This window comes from Pyrus communis, chromosome 5, assembly GCF_963583255.1.
Source record: "Pyrus communis chromosome 5, drPyrComm1.1, whole genome shotgun sequence".
NCBI classification, from domain to species: domain Eukaryota; kingdom Viridiplantae; phylum Streptophyta; class Magnoliopsida; order Rosales; family Rosaceae; genus Pyrus; species Pyrus communis.
In genome coordinates, this window is record NC_084807.1 from 4,943,703 (window position 1) to 4,962,304 (window position 18,602).

The 18,602-nt window shown below is 37.1% G+C and overlaps 2 long non-coding RNA genes and 1 pseudogene across 2 annotated transcripts; 2 read left to right on the forward strand and 1 right to left on the reverse strand.

The window, feature by feature from the left end:
* Positions 1 to 1,786: 1,786 nt before the first annotated feature.
* On the forward strand, positions 1,787 to 6,761 carry LOC137733158 (GABA transporter 1-like; annotated as a pseudogene).
* Positions 6,762 to 10,026: 3,265 nt separating this feature from the next.
* On the reverse strand, positions 10,027 to 13,001 carry LOC137735102 (uncharacterized). Its single transcript, XR_011068613.1, has 3 exons — positions 12,925 to 13,001; positions 10,358 to 10,417; positions 10,027 to 10,271 (listed from the first exon to the last, which is right to left on the reverse strand). It is a non-coding gene; the product is annotated as an uncharacterized lncRNA (long non-coding RNA).
* Positions 13,002 to 13,420: 419 nt separating this feature from the next.
* On the forward strand, positions 13,421 to 15,051 carry LOC137735103 (uncharacterized). The gene is made up of 2 exons (XR_011068614.1): positions 13,421 to 13,556; positions 14,807 to 15,051. It is a non-coding gene; the product is annotated as an uncharacterized lncRNA (long non-coding RNA).
* The last annotated feature ends 3,551 nt before the right edge of the window (positions 15,052 to 18,602 follow it).

Consider the following 18,602-nt stretch of genomic DNA (forward strand, 5'->3'; position numbering starts at 1 on the left):
TCGTTGATCAGATGTTTCTCTATGAACATTATGAATCAAAGTTTAATTAGGTTTGAAGAAGGGGGTACTTGAAAATTAATCAACTGACTGCGATCACAGAAGCTAATCTGCAACCTAAATAGTCAAACTAATTAAGCTAGCTAGCTGAAACAAAGTCTTCCATGGCAATTTTTATTACTTGCAAGTTGGTTGATTAGTTCATGATACATTCCTTATCCTCAGAGCCAGAGGACATGTTGCGGCAAGGTTAATGACCTAGAGTAAAAATGAGATACTCTAACAGGCTGTTCGATAACTATTGTTTTTCAATTTTTATTTTTTAACTGACAACGAAATAGTCATGAGCGAACCAGACAGATTGCCACTTTATTTGGGATAAGATACATGATGGTTCAGTTGTCACAAGGTATGCTCCCTCTTCACACCAACTTACAGATGTATTCATGAAAGCATTGGTGAATGAAACTTTCTCAAGGATTATACACAAGTTGGGAGCTCTCGACATCCACTCTCCAACTTGAGGAGGAGTGTTGAGAAGTCAATGATATCATTCCTGATATCTTGGCTTAGTTTGGGAAAAAAAGTCAACGACACCATTCCTGATATCTTGGCTTAATTTGGCAGAAAAGTCAGCGATACCATTCCTGATATCTTGGCTTAATTTGGTAAACAAATTTGTAATTTGTTCATAATTGATTTGTAAACCTCGAATGTAGGTTAGATTACTTCTTTGTCAAGAGTTCCTCTTTATATAAAAATCTTTGTATCAATAGAAGAAAGTCACTTCTGCAAAACATATTCCCTTAGTTATTTTACACACACACACACACACACACATATATATGCTTGTTAGAAATACGAGTGAAAAGGTACTATTTGAAATTTTCAGGGACTACGAAAGGCTAAACTACGATATGCTACAAAAACTGAGGAGATTGATGCTTGCAAAAAAATGCAGAGTTGTCATGGGAATCATCAGATGATGAATCTGACTTGTCTGCATACGTTGACAAAGACATATCAGATGGCATTGAACACCTGAAGAGCTCCAACTATTTCAAGGAAGAAGTTGGAGATAATCTCCATGCAGATTATCCTGGAAGGTCTCTGCAGTCGCAATCCAATATAATTTGACCTAAAAATCTGTTTAGATCATTCACGACTCAATAGTCCTAATGCATTTGTAACTGTATATATAAATAATCATCAACATATGTAGTCTTTTCTTTAACAAGATATCTAAAGTGGATATGAGAATTATGTGATCACAAAATCAAAAAAAGGTAAAGAGAGAGTGTATATATCGAACTCGCCATTCATAAAATTCAATTAGACGTAGTTGTTAAATGGAGCCCAGCTGTTGTCGTACTTCAAAAAAGTCATCACGTCCTCAAAAAATACATGGGAAAAAATGCATTTGGATGACAGGAAAATGATTGTTTAAATCTACCATTGATTATTGTGGCATCCTAGTCAAATCCATTGCCTTTTTGTCAAATCTGAGACTAGAGTGAAGCCGCCCTTGGTTGAACTGTAGTCATCAAATAGCCAAACAAATATGTAAGTGTTCAGTTTTTCAACTGTAATATATTTTCTTTGCTAAACGACGACAGTGACTTGTAAACAAGCAAAGTGTTTGTCTTGCTTTGTCCAAGGTGTTTATCTTGCTTACCATTTATTTTTCCAATTCGAGGAAGGGGGGAATATTTGGTTGTCAATTATATTAAGATCGTGTTGCAGAAATATTGTTAATCCAAAGGCAGACCAAAATATCAGCTAGAGAGCTATGGAGTCAATTCTTCCCAGTTCAAACACTGATTTATCAGCAGAAAATAAGGAAGATGAAGAAGCCAACATTTCAAAGGAGCTTGATGCTGGAGCTTTATTTGTGCTCAAATCCAGAGGTATGGATTCTCTCTTTGTGTCATATGAAGGAATTAAGATCTCTAGTGATCACACAGAAAGATGATTCTCTCTCTCTCTCTCTCTCTCTCTCTCTCTCTCTCTCTCTCTCTCTCTCTCTCTCTATAGAAGCGAATTGGAATGAATGAAATGGTTCGACTGCAAATCAGTTTATAATTTTATAGACAACGAGAGGTTACCTGACACGCCCCAATCCTGATGTCCGAGGGACATCGGGATGGCCACGCACTGGGCGACATCCGAGGGTGACGAAAGCCATTTAATGAATGCATATGCCGAGAACATGGGAAACATGCATATAAATTTTGTGCGCAACCATGCAAAGCAATATTCAAATATAAGTCTTACAAAATACCATAATAATATTCAAGTGCCAACAATGAATATAATGATAAAGCATGACATGTTCAGAGCATACAACTAATCCAGAGTACAAGCAGAAGGTAAAATAGAGAGGTGCTATTACAATAGATGCAAAGCAAAGAGGATGATAAGATATCACTGGTAGGGGAATGCCTCATGGCTCGGATTGTAAGCCTCGTTCCTGTGTCTTGAGGGGGCGCAAAACAAATATGAGTGGATCAAATTGATATATATATATATATATATATATATATATATATATATAATACTTAAACAATTATTCAATAACGTACTAACCCCCAAAGTTTTATGAAAACTCAATAGCATAATATGTAATAGGTTTTCCGAAAAACCCTTGCATGCCATAAAACCTTTCATAAAGCATATATTGTACAATGTGCAAAATAGTGGTATCATAATCGACCCGAAGGCCCCTACATCACCCGTCCCGTGGGCCAAATATATATATCTTCATTTGACCCGTTGGCCCCTACATCATCTGACCCGCATGCCAATATAATATCTCCTGACTCGTAGGCCCCTACATCACCCGATCGAAGCCAATATAAGTATCGTCGCCCATAGGCAAAACAATGACCAATAGATGCGCACAAAACATTGAATATAATCTTTCCAAACATAGGTACGTATATCTCAAAACATCTTCATAGCATATAGTCATCCATCATATATACTACAAAGAAGTGTAAAAACATGTTCATAAATAGTATATAGTCATCCATCATATATACTACAAGGAACATAATTTCATAAAGTATGGTATTCCAAAATATTCTCAGTAAAACATGATAATCATAAGGTGTAAATCTAATTTACTCATAAAACGTAACCATTTAATCATACTTTTCATGTATGCATTTCTACTATTAAAACATGCATTTTAGAAAGGGTCCACTCACAGATACTCCGTCGTCAAAGAGCCGTACGAAATAGGCTAGACGAAAACGCTACTAATAATTGCACCTAAGCACATAAAGGGTCCAATTAATAAAACTATACTTAAACAATTGAATTTCATAAAACGGACGTCATAAATAGATTCAAGACATTGAAAAACTTAAAGGGGGACCTCGGGTACCCCCACGCACCCTCACACACCGCCATGGGTCACCGGAAAAGTCACCAACACCGCTGTAGACGATGGCGCGTGTACTTCACACGCCGGCACCTGCAAGCACTCACGCGCGGCTGGGCTTAAGGTTTGGACTTGGTTTGGGCCTGGGCCTGGGATCCTGGCTTGGGCTAAAGGCCCAAGCTATGCACGACCCGAAAGGTTTTGGGTTCAATGGGCCTAGGCTTGATAGCCTGACCCAATGGTTTAGTGGGTTGGGTTCCAACGGGTTGGTGCGGCCTGAAGGGCGTGGTTTCAAGGGTTTTGGGTTGGGGGTTTCACGGGCCTTCGACTTGTAAGCCCAGCCCCAAAGGATTTGGGTTTAGGTTGCTCAGTGGGCCGAAGCCTTTAGGCCTTAGGCTAAAGGGTGCGGGTCGACCGACCTATTTCTCGTTGTGAACGAAGGTCGAAGCCTTTAGAGCTCCGGTCGACATCAACACGTAAACCTAGGCTACAATCAACCTATGAAAACAAAGGTAGAGGTGAGAGGGAGAGGTTTGTACCTCAGATTCATTGTGAAATGGCTGGAGGTGGCCGAATCTTTGCTCGAAACCTACTGGACTAGCCAGAGTCTGGGTTCTCGATCTCTCCGAGTTTCACAGAGACTAAGGAGAGTGAGAGAGAGTCCACGTGAGGTTGGTGGTGGTGGTGGTGGTGAGGTCGCTAGTGGTGTGGGTGTGTGAATGGGTGCATAAGTGTAGGTCGGGGAGAGAAGGAAAGTCTGTGCGAGAGAGGGAGAGAAAGTTGTGAGAGAAAGAATGAGTGAGCTGAGAGAGAGTTTGGGGAGGAGAGGAGAGAGAATGGGGAGATGAGTTTAGGGGCTGCCACATGGCAGGCAGAGAGAGGAGGAGAATCCAAAAAGTAAACAGGATTGGGTAAGGATAAGGGACCAATTCGTAATTTCAACAAATCTTTAAGGAAAAATGTGAAATTACATAAACTTTGGGGGTGGGGTTTCACAATACCATTGAATAAGACCCTTGTTGAATGGTTGTAGCCCTTATAAGAGGTGTAACTCTAGGTCAATAGGCGAATCTTTCCATGTGAAAGCCGCATCACATGGATCACTTATTCGTACATCACAGGCTTCTGTTAGGCCATGCAACCAAGTTTGAATCATCTTCCCCTAGATTGAGTAGTTTAGAATATCATTTAGTAAAAAATGAAATTCAATGTATGTATCAAGAATCAAGATGAGTGAGTTTTAGTCTGTTGTTAAATCAAAGAGTTTTAACTCATGATGATGATGATGATATGTATGTAGGATCATGGTTGCATTGTGGATATCACCTGACAACTACAATTGTAGCTCCAGCACTTTTAAGTCTTCCCTATGCACTTTCCTTGATGGGTTGGTTTGCTGGGGCTTTATGCCTCACCATTTCAGCTCTTGTAACGTTCTACTCCTACAACCTTCTGTCCTTAGTTTTAGAGCACCATGAACAGCTTGGCATGCGCCAGCTCCGATTCCGTGACATGGCCAAAGATATTTTGGGTGAGTACTGTACTGTGTATAGCTGCCCTCTTCCCTTTGAGATTCCTCTTAAATTTAGATTTTCCCGTGATTTGAGGAAAAATTATTATTGACATTGAAAAAAAAGAAATACGATATGAGCATGCATGGTCTAATTTTACAGGACCAGGGTGGGGAAGATACCTTGTTGGTCCAATTCAATTTGGCTTGTGTTATGGTGCAGTTATAGCTTGCATTCTTGTGGGAGGGCAGAGCCTTAAGGTGATCATTAGTCTAATATTTCCGTCGACATGTCCCCTAACCCGCATTCTTTTTTAACTTTTGTTTTGTGATCTTTTACTATAACGCTGAATTATAAAACTTAAAAGAATTATCAAGTTTGTTTGCTGATTATTGGGGATGTTTACTGAATTTTATTTTTCTTTTGTTTTTCCCACATATAATTCTTCTTCTGCAAGTATATATATTTGCTTTCTAATTCAAGACCAGAAGCCATGCAACTCTACCAATTTGTTATTATTTTTGGTGTCCTGATGCTGGTGTTGGCACAAATTCCATCCTTCCACTCCTTGAGGCATATCAACCTTATCTCTCTAATCCTTTGTCTTGCATACAGCGTCTGTGCCACAGCTGGTTCCGTATACGTTGGTAAGATATCACGAAACAAATTTCTTTACATTATTATGTATGTGTATTTTGTGACTAATTTAATTAATTAACTTCCATGCTCATAGGAAATTCGGCGAATGCTCCTAGGAAGGACTACTCTTTAAATGGAAGCGGACAGAATCGTGTTTTTGGATCCTTCAATGCTATTTCAATCATCGCTACCTCGTATGGAAATGGCATTATTCCTGAAATACAGGTTTTCCTATTGTTTGCGTTTGATCTTATGCAGACAAAAATTACTGGGAAGTTCAGAGTTCCAACTATTTCTAAATAACTTATTTGCGTTTGATCTTATTTACTGGGAAGTTCTGACATCCTTGTTTGCGTTTGATCTTATTTAGAAATAGTTGATGTTTCCTTGGCTATCCTCAGTAAATTATCACTTAATGGGGTAAGTTATATGTTTGCAGGCAACAATAGCTCCTCCAGTTAAAGGAAAAATGTTCAAAGGACTATGCGTATGCTATGCTGTTGTAATTTCGACATTTTTCAGTGTTGGTATCTCGGGTTATTGGGCGTTCGGAAATCAGGCCGAAGGAACAGTCTGCTCAATTTTTTAGTTGACGGAAAGCCTTTGTTGCCAACTTGGGTTCTCTTGATGACCAATGTTTTCACCTTCTTGCAAGTATCAGCTGTTAGTGTGGTAAGTCTTCTAATCCGCGTCACAACACCAAGAAATGAATCGTAACGAATACATTCAGTGGATGACACAAAACTTTATTGGTTCTGCAAGTTAATTTACAAGTAACAAATGATGTACTTGCACACGAGTTTGTGAACGCAAAGGTTGATCAATTCTCTGTTCGCAATGTTCTGCAGGTTAATTTACAAGTAACAAATGAAGTACTTGAACGCAAGTTTGTGAACGCAAAGGTTGATCAATTCTCTGTTCGCAATGTAGTGCCAAGGTTGGTTTATCGATCTCTGTCCGTGGTCATAGCCACAACTGTTGCAGCTATGTTTCCATTCTTTGGCGACATCAACGCTTTGATTGGAGCATTTGGATGCATTCCTCTGGACTTTGTTTTGCCAACGGTGTTCTACAATGTTGTGTTCAAACCCTCCAAATACAGCTTACTTTTCTGGGGAAACACAATCATTGCCTTAACATTTTCTGCGCTAGGACTGTTGGGTGCAATATCTTCGATCCGACAGATCGTTCTTGATTCTAACACATACAGTTTTTTTGCTAACATATAAATTAAATGTAGGACTGCTTTAAAATCTTGTTGCAAATTTCTAGACGGCGTCTTGAACTGGTTATCTGGTTCTTTTTTTTCTCTATCGTGATTTAAGCAATTACGCAATGCTTATTATTTATCGTTGATCAGATGTTTCTCTATGAACAATATGAATCAAAGTTTAATTAAGTTTGGCTCCGGGGGTACTTGAAAATTAATCAACTGACGGGGATCACAGAAGCTAATCTGCAACCTAGAAGTCAAGCTAGTTAAGCTAGCTAGCTGAAACAAATTCTTCCATGGCAGTTTTTATTACTTGCAAGGTGGTTGAATAATTCATGATACATTCCTTATCACTCAAAGCCAGAGTGTAAGATGTGAGTGTCAAGGAGAATGACTTCTAGTTCTTGTCAACTTGTAATTCAGCTTTGAGTTATCAAGTTGAGAAGATTACGTGCTTACTTGGCTGAGATTGGGAGTCCTAACAACGTGCAACTATATTCAGATAGCCTTATCATGTTTTGACAAGAGTTCATAATGGAATAGGACTATATCGAAACCCTAATCAATATAGAATATCCGGGTATCAATTGATATGCCTGATATCTAGGATGGTTGGCTATATATTAGGATGTCCCTGCACTCACAGCGTAATCTTTCCTGAGCGAACCCTATTCTAGCTGGATATTGCTGCTGAGTGTAGAAGACTCCTATTATTCCTTGCACCGATGTCGAGCACTTCTCCAGGTAAGTCATGTATTACATTTACGTATGCATGTCATCGTGTATATGTGGTTTTATGCATGCAGTGTATAAATATCTAACACAGAGGACTTGTTGCTGCATGGTTAATGATTTAGACAAAAAATGACACTCTAACACACCGTTTGATAAGTATTTTTTTTTTTTTTAACTAAAAACGAAATAGTCAAGAGCAACCCTAAAATAACATCGATTTGGACTACAATTTCAGCATCACCATATCTAAAATAAACTAATATAGCTGAAAAAGCAATATTTAAGCACATAACATAATACAATAAATCTTCCGCCCGGGTGCCGTTGGTAGACCGTTTTCTTGCGTAGTCCAAAACAGTTTTCAACAATATGATTCTTCATTCTTCATAATACCCGATATTCTACTATGTCGCTGCATACACATTCTGAAACGACAGAGGAAATGTCTAAAGCTAATAGTACATTAGCAACTTACATGAAACAAAGTCACCTCAATGTTGCATCTAGAAACAAAAGTACATTGTGTAGTGAATAAGAACTTGTATATTTCAATGCATTATTAAGATATATTTCTCAATGTTTAAGATATACAAATATATTTTCTTTTATCTATCTAAATGTTTTTGGGTTGAATATATTGTCGTAGGGTCATGGTTGCACTGTGCGTACGGCATCCTTAGTAGTTCCTGTTATTCCAAGTCTTCCTTTGCGGTGACCTTTCTAGGCTGGGTTGGGGGACTCAGGTGCCTCACCCTGGCTGTTTTTTTCCTACAATGTTTTTATCCTTGGTTTTGGGGCACCATGAAAAGCTTGGACATCGCCAGCTTCGGTTTCAAGACATGGCCTAAGACATTTTTGTTGAGAATGAATACACAATGATGAGATGAGGGATTTTGCATGTGTTTATAGTAGTTGGGTACTCCCCATATGTAACAACCCGTTTTAAGTTATACATTTTAATTAGTTAAATTACAAAAATACCCCTAACAACAAAAGTGTTGACTTTCGTTGACTCTTGTGTCGTGACATGTAATAATTATTCTTTTAATTGATTCATGCAGCACTCGTCAATACGAATGTGTAGGCGCAAACAGATTGGAATTCAGAGCTAAAACAAAGTTTCTACGAATTTTTGAATGTCAAGGGCATTTTAGTAATTTCACATTTGGAGATTTCTCCATCTTGGACCACTCATAGGGTGACCCGTGGCAGGTTCTCCCCCATTTTCTAGGGTGCTCTTCCCTGTCCCGGGAAGCAAATCCTCTCCTTAGCTGTTGCCAACGAAGCCTAAGGATCAATTGATCCCAGCCTTTCAAATTGATCCTGCGACCAAGAACGGCTAAGAAGCTTTCAAATAATTTCACGCAAACCAAGGTAATTATGTTTGCCCTTTACATCTCCTTCCTCCGAAAAGTACCATAAGAAGCCCAAGTTCTTTCCCTTTAGCTTTTCTCTTTCTGTGAAAGAGTTTCTCTCCGGTATGAGAGAGTTTCTCTCCGGCGTGTGAAAGTTTTCTTTAGTTTTCAAGCTTGGTTATTCAGTTCTTTCTCACTTTTGCCACCGCCGATCCTAGCTGTGGCTTGGGTTAGTGGCAACCCCAGTCCCTCCTCCTTCTTTTTCCTTCGACCTGTCTCCTATGTCCTTTTAGATAGCTTGTATTTCCAACTTGGATCCCTGTGTAGATCTATCCGATCTTCCGGTTTCCTCTGGTGAAGTTTCAATTTTGCAAGGGAAGGTGTGCAGAACTTTGGTTCAGGGTCTTCATACCGCCACTTTCCGCTGGAACTGTTCTGATAAGACTGTTCTCCTCGGTAACTGAGCTTCGATTGGGAAATGCTACGACTGGAAGTGTGGAGTTTATCAGGATGACTCAGATTGTGCGCAAAGTGGGGCAATTTTGGCAACCTTGGGGATGGATGACTGATTTCCATGGGGTTCCAGAAGCCGCTGTGTATGGATTCCAGTTGGTGATTTTTGGTTTTTTTCTGGCTTCTTGTGTTAGGGTTTGTTTGGGCCGGGGCATATGCCTTTTGTTTGGGTCTTTGGAGGAGGGATTTGTGTATATTTTAGTTCTTTGAATGAAAGTTACTTCACCAAAAAAAAAAAATCTAAGCAAAATTTGATTTTTTGCTTGTAAATTTATTCTTTTTTAGTGATGACGTTCTTTTTGCCCATAATCTTAACACCGTGAAGTACTTTTTTTTTTTTTTCTTGGTGTAACTGACTGTGTTGGAGCACATTATTTGAAGAATGAATCAATGAGATTCTTATCTAAATAGAAATAGCTCTAAGGAAATACACATGTGATATATATTCACTTCAAGAAGTAAAAGATGAACATTAGGTAGACATTTACATAATCAACTGAGGTAGACATTTACATAACAAGTTATGGTTTACAAAAAAACCTCTAGCTTTACAACTCATGCATTCTCTAGTGAGTCCCTAATACATTTGGATTTCTTAGTTCACTAAACTAACCCAAAAAACAATAGTTGCACATCAAGAAATCCAATGATGACCAAAAAACCCAAAAACAGCATATGGGAATCCTACCCAAAAAACAATAGCTGCACATTTGGAACCTACCCAAAAAACAATAGCTACACATCTGGAATCTACCCAAAAAAATCCAGTGATGACCAAAAAACCCAAAACAATAGCCATCTATTTAAGCATGACTATTCCCAATGGTATTTTGATGAAGAAAAGGTTGGGAACTTGACGGTTGAGATTCTTCACAAGGCAACCAAGGCATTGCGTTCGACATATGCGTATTATGTGGTTGTAACTACATTCAACAACCATAATGAGATAAAAATATATATATATGACAGATATCAAACATAAAGTGCAAATTGCAAATAGATAACAAACCTGAACAGGATGATATGGAATTGGCATATAGGTATTATTGCCAAACATGTGAACTGGGACCTGTATATCACATAACAATTTCAAGTTTATATTTGTCTACTAATCAAGCCTTGCTATGAAGATTAAAAAACATTCAAATGTACTTCACTTGTGATGAATGAGAACGTGGAAGTGGATAAGGACTAAAGACATTGATACCACCAGTATGTTGTGGAATTGTAACCTAAAACATGTCAACGATTAAACTTTAATTATATATATTAAGCATAGGCATGATAAAGAATTAAATGAGTTTAAGTACTTGATCAGACTTCTTTTTTCTTGGTAAGGCTTTTTCCAAAGCACTCCTAATTCTTCTTCTTCCTCAATGAGACTTTTCTTTCTTCTTAAGCCCTTTTGGAATGACATCAACATTCTCCAAGCAACTGGCCATTTGGCTATTACAGTTGGTATGCCTTTTTTCATGCACAACATCATTCACTTCTAGATGCAATAGGTCTTCAACCATTTTTGCCAATTTATTTGCTTGCTCAATCACCAATTGGTATGCCTTTACATTTTCAGATGCCCTTGTTGATAATCTAGTGAATATAGAACACAAGGACCTATATCTAAAAGCTTGCTACAATTTAGGCTCCACTTGAATGTCAAGCCCACATATGTCTACCACAGTCTCAACTTTTGCTTCTTTACTCCACCTGTTCACTATATATTGTTCAGGAATTTCCTTGATAAGCTTGGTTTCTCTAAGGACTTTAATAGCATGACTGCACAAAATACCTTTCATCTCAAATAGTCTACAATTGCAAGAAACAGTAGATATAACTTCCCTTTTCACCTTACATTTCTTAGACTTATCATCTAGTTCAACTGTGTATACAAAGTCATCCCCATCAACAACACAGTTTGTTATTGACAATTCAATAGATTCTTCAAATTGATCTTGAAACAATTTAAATATCGCTTTCGTGTAAACTTCTCTAGCTTATTTCAACATTTTGATATCAAATTTGACATGTGCAATTCTGAATTGTAGGTCATACTCCGCTTCCCACTTCTTGTACCTAGTATCGGTAAGAACCCTCTCAAAGTTTGTGAAAAATTGAACAATATTGAGATCTGACTTCAAATAATTTTTCAGTCTTGCATTAAAACTTTCACTGATTTGTGTGCTTCGTATTCCTATAGACCATGCCGATCTCACATATGCATATGTCCATTTCTTTCTAATCTTAAATGTGGTGGTCAACCAGTCATTCTCATGTGCATCATACTCATCAAGCATAGAATACCAAGCAGCTACAAACTCACTTTCCTCCTCAATGTGGTCAAAAAATTTTGTCAAGGCATTGTGAACTCCTTCCTCACCTCTGAACAGAGTATTCATATTTTTACAAGCATTTTGCATCAGATGTCATAAACAAAGTCTATGATAAGTCTAAGGCATCACTTCTAAAATAGCCTTAGCCATCATAGGATCTTGATCGATAAAAATAGTTCTTGGAGCCTTGCCAGACATTGCCTTCAAAAATGTTTTAAATAACCAACTAAATGAAGTGGCGGTCTCATCATACATTAAAGCTGCTCCAAATACAATGATCTCCTTGTGATGATTAAAGCCAACAAACATTACAAATGGTCGATCCAATTCATTGACTTTATAAGTTGTATCAAAACTTACATCATCTCCAAAATGGCTATAATCAATTATCATTTTAGCATCTGCCCAAAACATGTTTGTTATTTTATCCTCTTTGTCCAAGTGTAGTTCATAGAAGAATGATGAGTTTTCCATTATTTGTTTGGAAAAGTATTGTAGCAGGACTCCAACTTCTCCATATGCCATTTTCTTTTGCCTCACAGTTCGAAGGTAATCTTTTTGATCCTGCTTAATATATCCCAAAGACTTTCTTCCACCTGCTTGTTTGCTTATTAACTCATAAGCCAACCTAAGTGGAATCCCCGATTCTTGTGAGGCTGTCATTTTCCTTTGGGATGGTAACATATGGGCATATTCTTTCTTTACTAGGGGATGATTATTTTGTTCAACAAAAGTATAAACATAAAACTTTCCCCTATGCCTATCCAACCTAACACCCATACGAGCACCACATCTAGTCCTCATCTCTACTCTTGGTCTTTTAATCATATCATTTCTCTTATCTACAGCTCAAAACCCTTCTCTAGCACAAGTAAACAATCTTGAAGTGAGTTCACCAGCCTTTTTATTATTGCCACTACTTTCTCTTCGAATACTAAACCCCATAATTCCACCATAATTGTTGTAGAAATCATATGCTTCTTGTTCAGTATCAAACTCCATATTTTTTGTAGGTTTCAATTCCAAAGTACCTTCTATGCCATCATTCGGTTTATCCATTATATCATTCACTATCCAATCTTACCACAAAAATATACCAAGATTCAGACAACTTGAGCTCAACGAAAAAAACCAAATTTTCTACAGAAGCAACGCAACATCTCATCTTTTCAGACATAAACATGTAGCAAATCCAATCTAATTGCAAAAATATCATGAAAAGGAAATTCAATAATGGAAGCCTAACCTTTATTATTGAAGACCAGTGGCAACCCGTTGATCGACCAAAGTGAGGCGATGATTTCTTTTCCTTCTGCAATTTTTGTAGGAAGGAGATGCATGAATTGGATTTTTTTTTCCTTCGAAATTTTCAGAGGAAGGAGATACGGGAATTTTGTAGGAAATGGGAGATTAGTTTCAGATGAGAAGTGAGCAAGCAGGGAATAGGGGAGCGCAGGAGATGTAAAAGGCACAAAATTGCCTTGGTTTGTGTGAAAGAATTTGAAAGCTTCTTGACCGTTCTTGGCTGGATGATCAATTTGAAAGGCTGGGATCTATTGATCCCTAGGCTCCGTTTGCAACAGCTCAAGATAGGATTTGCTTCCTCTGTCTTGTGTCCCATCATCTTTCTCCCTCTCTTTATTTTCTTATTTTTCTTCTTCTTTCCTCTTCATCATCACTCCCCCTCCCACTCATCTCTCACTCTTTGTCTTCTTCTCTTGGTTGAACAACACCCACATACCCACCCACATTCATATCACCACCATCCCATGTACCTTAACACTCTGGCGAGCTCTGGAAGGGGGACGAAACCACCACCAATCCTTCTTTTTACTTTGCACAGTAGCCTTTACTGTGCAACAATTTTCTCCGGCGAAGGTAAGCCTCGAACTTGGTCCATATCGTTGTAGATTGTGTCTAGGTTCATGATTAGTAAGTTTTTGGGTGGTTTTGGTGATGTAGGAACATGGAAAACCCTCGGGGAACTCACTATTCATTTCTAGAAATTCAAAACTGTGGTCGTTTGGCCACCTTCTAGCCAATTTTTCAGCCAACTTTGATCTCCGTTGGGCTTCCTAAGGGAATGAATCTCTTCTCCAAAATTCCTAACTACATTTTGGCTTTTGAATCCGAATGGGGGAACCCGAGGTCCCTCCTTAGATTTTTCGACGTGTCGAATCAGAATTCGTCGTCCGTTTTCCCAAATTTTATCGTTTTAGTAGTGTTTTAATAAATGGTCCCTATTTGTGTTTAGGTACGTTGGTTGGAAGTGATCCTGTCCTCCCTAATTCGATCGGCTCCCCACTAGCGGAATATTTGTGGGTGGACCTCTTCCTCAAATTGCATATTTTTATAAAAAATTTAGGCTTGCATTCATTTTACATTTCCTGAGTTAATTGTGTTTTATAATATGTTTCTAAGAATTTATAGATTTATAATTTATGGAGAATTTATGAGTTATCTAAACTGCTTTTATGAAATATTTATAATTTATTAGTTTAAAGTTTATGAAATTTATATTCGTGGAAATCACGTTTATGGAATTGCTTATGATTTCAGATGATGAGATTTTGAATCCTAAGCTTGGTATGAGTTTTTGAGATACGTTTTATGTGCTTATCTAGTGGGTAATCGTACATCACATACACACAACTTGAGTATGTATACATTTATGGCCATAGGACACAGTGGATGAGCAATGAGATATTTATGACATACTCCCAGCTTCACTGGCAAAACCAATGGCTGACAGCTTCACTAGCCACAGCTAGTGTCAATGTGTTATGTATATATTTCTTCAGAAGCGTACCCCAGTGTCGTACAGCTTCACCTTTGGGTGATGGTTATGCCTTCGGGCGACTATGATACCTCTAGTTGAGTACATTATTGTTTTGATTTACGAGATTCTTTGGATTTGCCTTCGGGGCGCTTTTGATATCACTTTTAGAGATAATTTTATTATTTACAAACATTTTTGGCATGTTAGAGTTTTTAGAAAAACTTATATGTAGTATTATATGTGTTTTCAAAACAGGGGGTTAGTATGTTAAAAAAAAAATCGATTTTCTTATTAGTACTATTATTATAACTATAGTCCACTCACCTTTTGTTTTTTGCGCCCCCTTCAGGACATAGTGATGAGGACTACGACCTGAGTTTCGAGGCATTTCCCTACTAGTGATCTTGTGTTGTCTTACCAGCGTATGATTTATTATGTGCAATTGTAATTTGTCTTTCATTTCCCTTAGCACTCTCGACTAGTATTATGCTCTAAACATATTCTTGTATTTTTTTTCTTTTGGAATTGTGATTGTTGGACATCCTTTTTATTTTATGACCTTCTTTCTATTATTATTATTATTATTTCTTTATCGATTGGATGATCTTTTTAATTGTCGTTTCTCGCATGATTTTTTTTTATTATATGTTTCATTATGTTCATGCATTTTCATATGATTAGGGCTTTCGTCACTTTCGAGTGTCGACCAGCACGTGCCATTTAGGTGTCTGGGTTGGGGTGTGTCACCATATTACCAATTAGTTTTATGGTGGAACCTCAACTTCTTCAATTTTAAGAAAACCGGCATTTTTTTGCCTCTATTTTTAGATTAACTATTCAGAACTAATCCCACTTCTTCAATTTTAAGAAAACTGGCATTTTTTGCCCCGATTTTTAGATTATTTGTTGAGAACTAATCCCACAATGATGAGGCAAAAGACCTTGCATGGTCATAAAAGTAAGTTAGGTTACTCCTCCTAATTGATTTTATAGTGAAACCTCAATTTTTTTCATGATCATTGGTTATTTGTTTAATTTGTTTAATTTAAATTTATCAATGAATGTTGGGGTGTGTAGTAAACTTTTTGGGTGATGGGTGTACTGATCACATACTTGTGTGCCTTTACAAGCCGCGTGTGCATTATTTGATAAGAGGTCTATCTATCTACATGTTTAATTGCAACCAACCAACAAATGAAGTATTTGAGAAGAAATTTGCAGACCCAAAAAATGCATCAATTTTTCGTCCGTAACGTTGTACCAAGACTGATTCTCCGGTCACCGTCCCTTATCGGAGCTACAACATTTGTTGCAATGCTACCTTTCTTTGGAGATATTATGGCATTGTTTAGAGCATTTGGATACATTCCTCTAGCTTACATTTTGCCAATGATTTTGTGCAATGTAACTTTCAAGCCTGCCAAACAAAGCCTTATATTTTGGGTTTACACATCGACAGCAGGAGTCTCCTTGTGGGATCTAAGCTGTATTAGTCTATTAGATACGTTTCAACAAGTGTGTCACCACTCTTCACGCGAAGCGCGTCTATCTTCATGTTCAACTAGTCGTCTTCTTCTCTTTCGACTTAGTCTTCTTCGTCTTCTCTCTTCTCTTTTGTTCTTTCTAGCTTGTTCTTTGCATTTGTTTCTCTATCTTTCTCTCTCACTTTCCTCCCTTCTTCTACGCATTTCTTTCTGTCATTGTCTCTCACTTTCCTTCTAAGAGAAATATTCACAAGTGAAAAAGAAATTATACCTAACCTTGATGATAATAACAAGTAGTATGCCCTCCCGATGTGGTCATCATCTTTCAATTCTCAAAAGTGAAAAAGAAATTATACCTTGATAATAAGTAGTATGCCCCCTGATGAGAGCAATCATCTTTCAACTCTCAAATTTATTGGTCATGCAAAAATACAGACAAGCCAAAAATACACCATATCACGTAAATAATATATAGTATTTAAATTTAATAAATTAATAGATTTTCGTTCTATTTTTGGATTATTATATTAACACCCTTCATATTGTGAATACATTTACTTTTTCAATTAAAAATTGTCTTAATACACTTCACATACTTCCCCATAATCCCCTTACACTCCGCATTGTCAACATACATCTTATATTTTTTACATACACCACACATTTTCTATACATCTTAAGATCAAAATTATTTAAAATCGTTGATTAGCAGCAGTAGTGGCAAGATCCAGGAAGAGAAAGAGATAATTATACACCTCAAAATCAAAATTATTCAAAATTGTTGATTAGTGGCAGTAGTGGCAAAATCATTTAATGTCTAGCAAACTGGTATTATAAAACTTTATAGTTTAATAACATATAAAAAGGGAAAGGTTGGGTAAGAAGGGATGGACATATACGATAATGCAGGGGAAGTTTTTAAAGGTGGGTGTGTGTTGGATAATGAAGAGGCATGATCCGGGCAGAGAAAGAGAATGCTCAATTCAGTGGGGTTGTCGACACGTAGCAAAAGCAAGCTCAAATAATTGTCGTTGTCGTTGAAATCACTAAAATAATGAAAAATATGAAGTCTTACCTTATGTTAAGCTTCCGAAACATCGATTTCGTGTTCTATTCGTTTAAAATAATTTTTCCAATCTACATGTTTGTAATTTCATTAGTTAGGGTTTTGTTCAATAATGGAGGTGAGAGGGGTTTTGATAGTTGAAGAAGATAAATAATACATTAAAACTTAAAAGTGATTTGGGGTGTAGAATTAAAATAAAATAAAATAAAGTAAAAATTACACATAGAGTATACTCTTAATACTTAATTTTATATTAAGATAATACTTTTAAAACATTTCAATGAGAGACAAAATTAATACATATGGAAGATGACATCATTGGTTTTTTTTTTCTCTAGAGTTTAAGTTACGAATATACCCTTAGAGAGGCTTTTCACACTTTGCTCCTTTCTCTCTCTTTCTCTTTTCACACTTCTACCTCCTTCACCAGATTTGGTTGGCTAAACAAAGGAAAGATCACATAGAGAAACAAGTTTTTGTCTTGGGAGATCAGAAGAAAGCTGAGCAGCCACAAGTAAGAGATCTCCGCTGATCATGCAATGGAAGTAAGGAATTCTCCAAAACGTAACTTCTAGGGTTCCCAAAATTTCACGCACCTAGTTTCTTATATGTATACAAAGTTTGTCATTTTTGCTCAAATGTAAGTCAACCCATATATAGAGACAAAAACTTTCACTATATTTCATGGAACTCCACTAATTTTTAACCATATCAATGAGAAACAAAAACATAAAAACAACTAAAGCCCAGCTCAAAAATATAGAAACAATGTTTCAAAATACCAACCATACCCCTAAGGCTTTAAGGTTGTTAATAGAACACAATCCTCACAACTTTAACAAAATTAAAATGTGCCTTAAGATCAACTCATCCTCGATTATTTTTTCATAATCAGTTTTGAAACTATATGCAGACTCAATTTGTATTATTTATTAGTAGAATCAATTCAACTCGTACTCGACCATTTTTGCAGAATCAATTCAACTCGTCATCGACCATTTTTGCAGAATCAGTTCAACCAGTCTTCGATCATTTTTTCAGAATCAGTTCAATCAGTCATTGACCATTTTTTGCAGAATCAGTTCAAACCGTCCTTAACCATTTTTGCAAAATCAGTTCAACCCGTCATAGACAATTTTTGCAGAATCAGTTCAAACTATCTTTGATAGTTTGCAAAATCAGTTTAACCCGTCCTCGATCATTTTTGCATAATCAGTTCAACCAGTCATCTCAGTTCAAATTGTCCTCGACCATTTTTGCATAATCAGTTCAATCAATCATCGATCATTTTTGTATAATCAGTTTAACCTATAACTATAAACTCACATGAATGGTTCAATTTACTCGTTATTTAGAGCAAGTGGTTAAAGAGTGTTTTTTTTTTTTTTCCTACTAAGGCTCTTTAACCACTTAGGGGGCGTTTGTTTGCCCTCACTAACTCGGACTGGACTGGACTGGACTAGCTATTAGTCCAATACTGTGTTTGTTCCATGCTGGGACTAACATTAATGAGACTAAAGGGGACTAGCATGGACAAAACTCTTCACTAAGAGGTCTTAGTGAGACCCCCCAATAACCATGGGACTAGCTAAGAC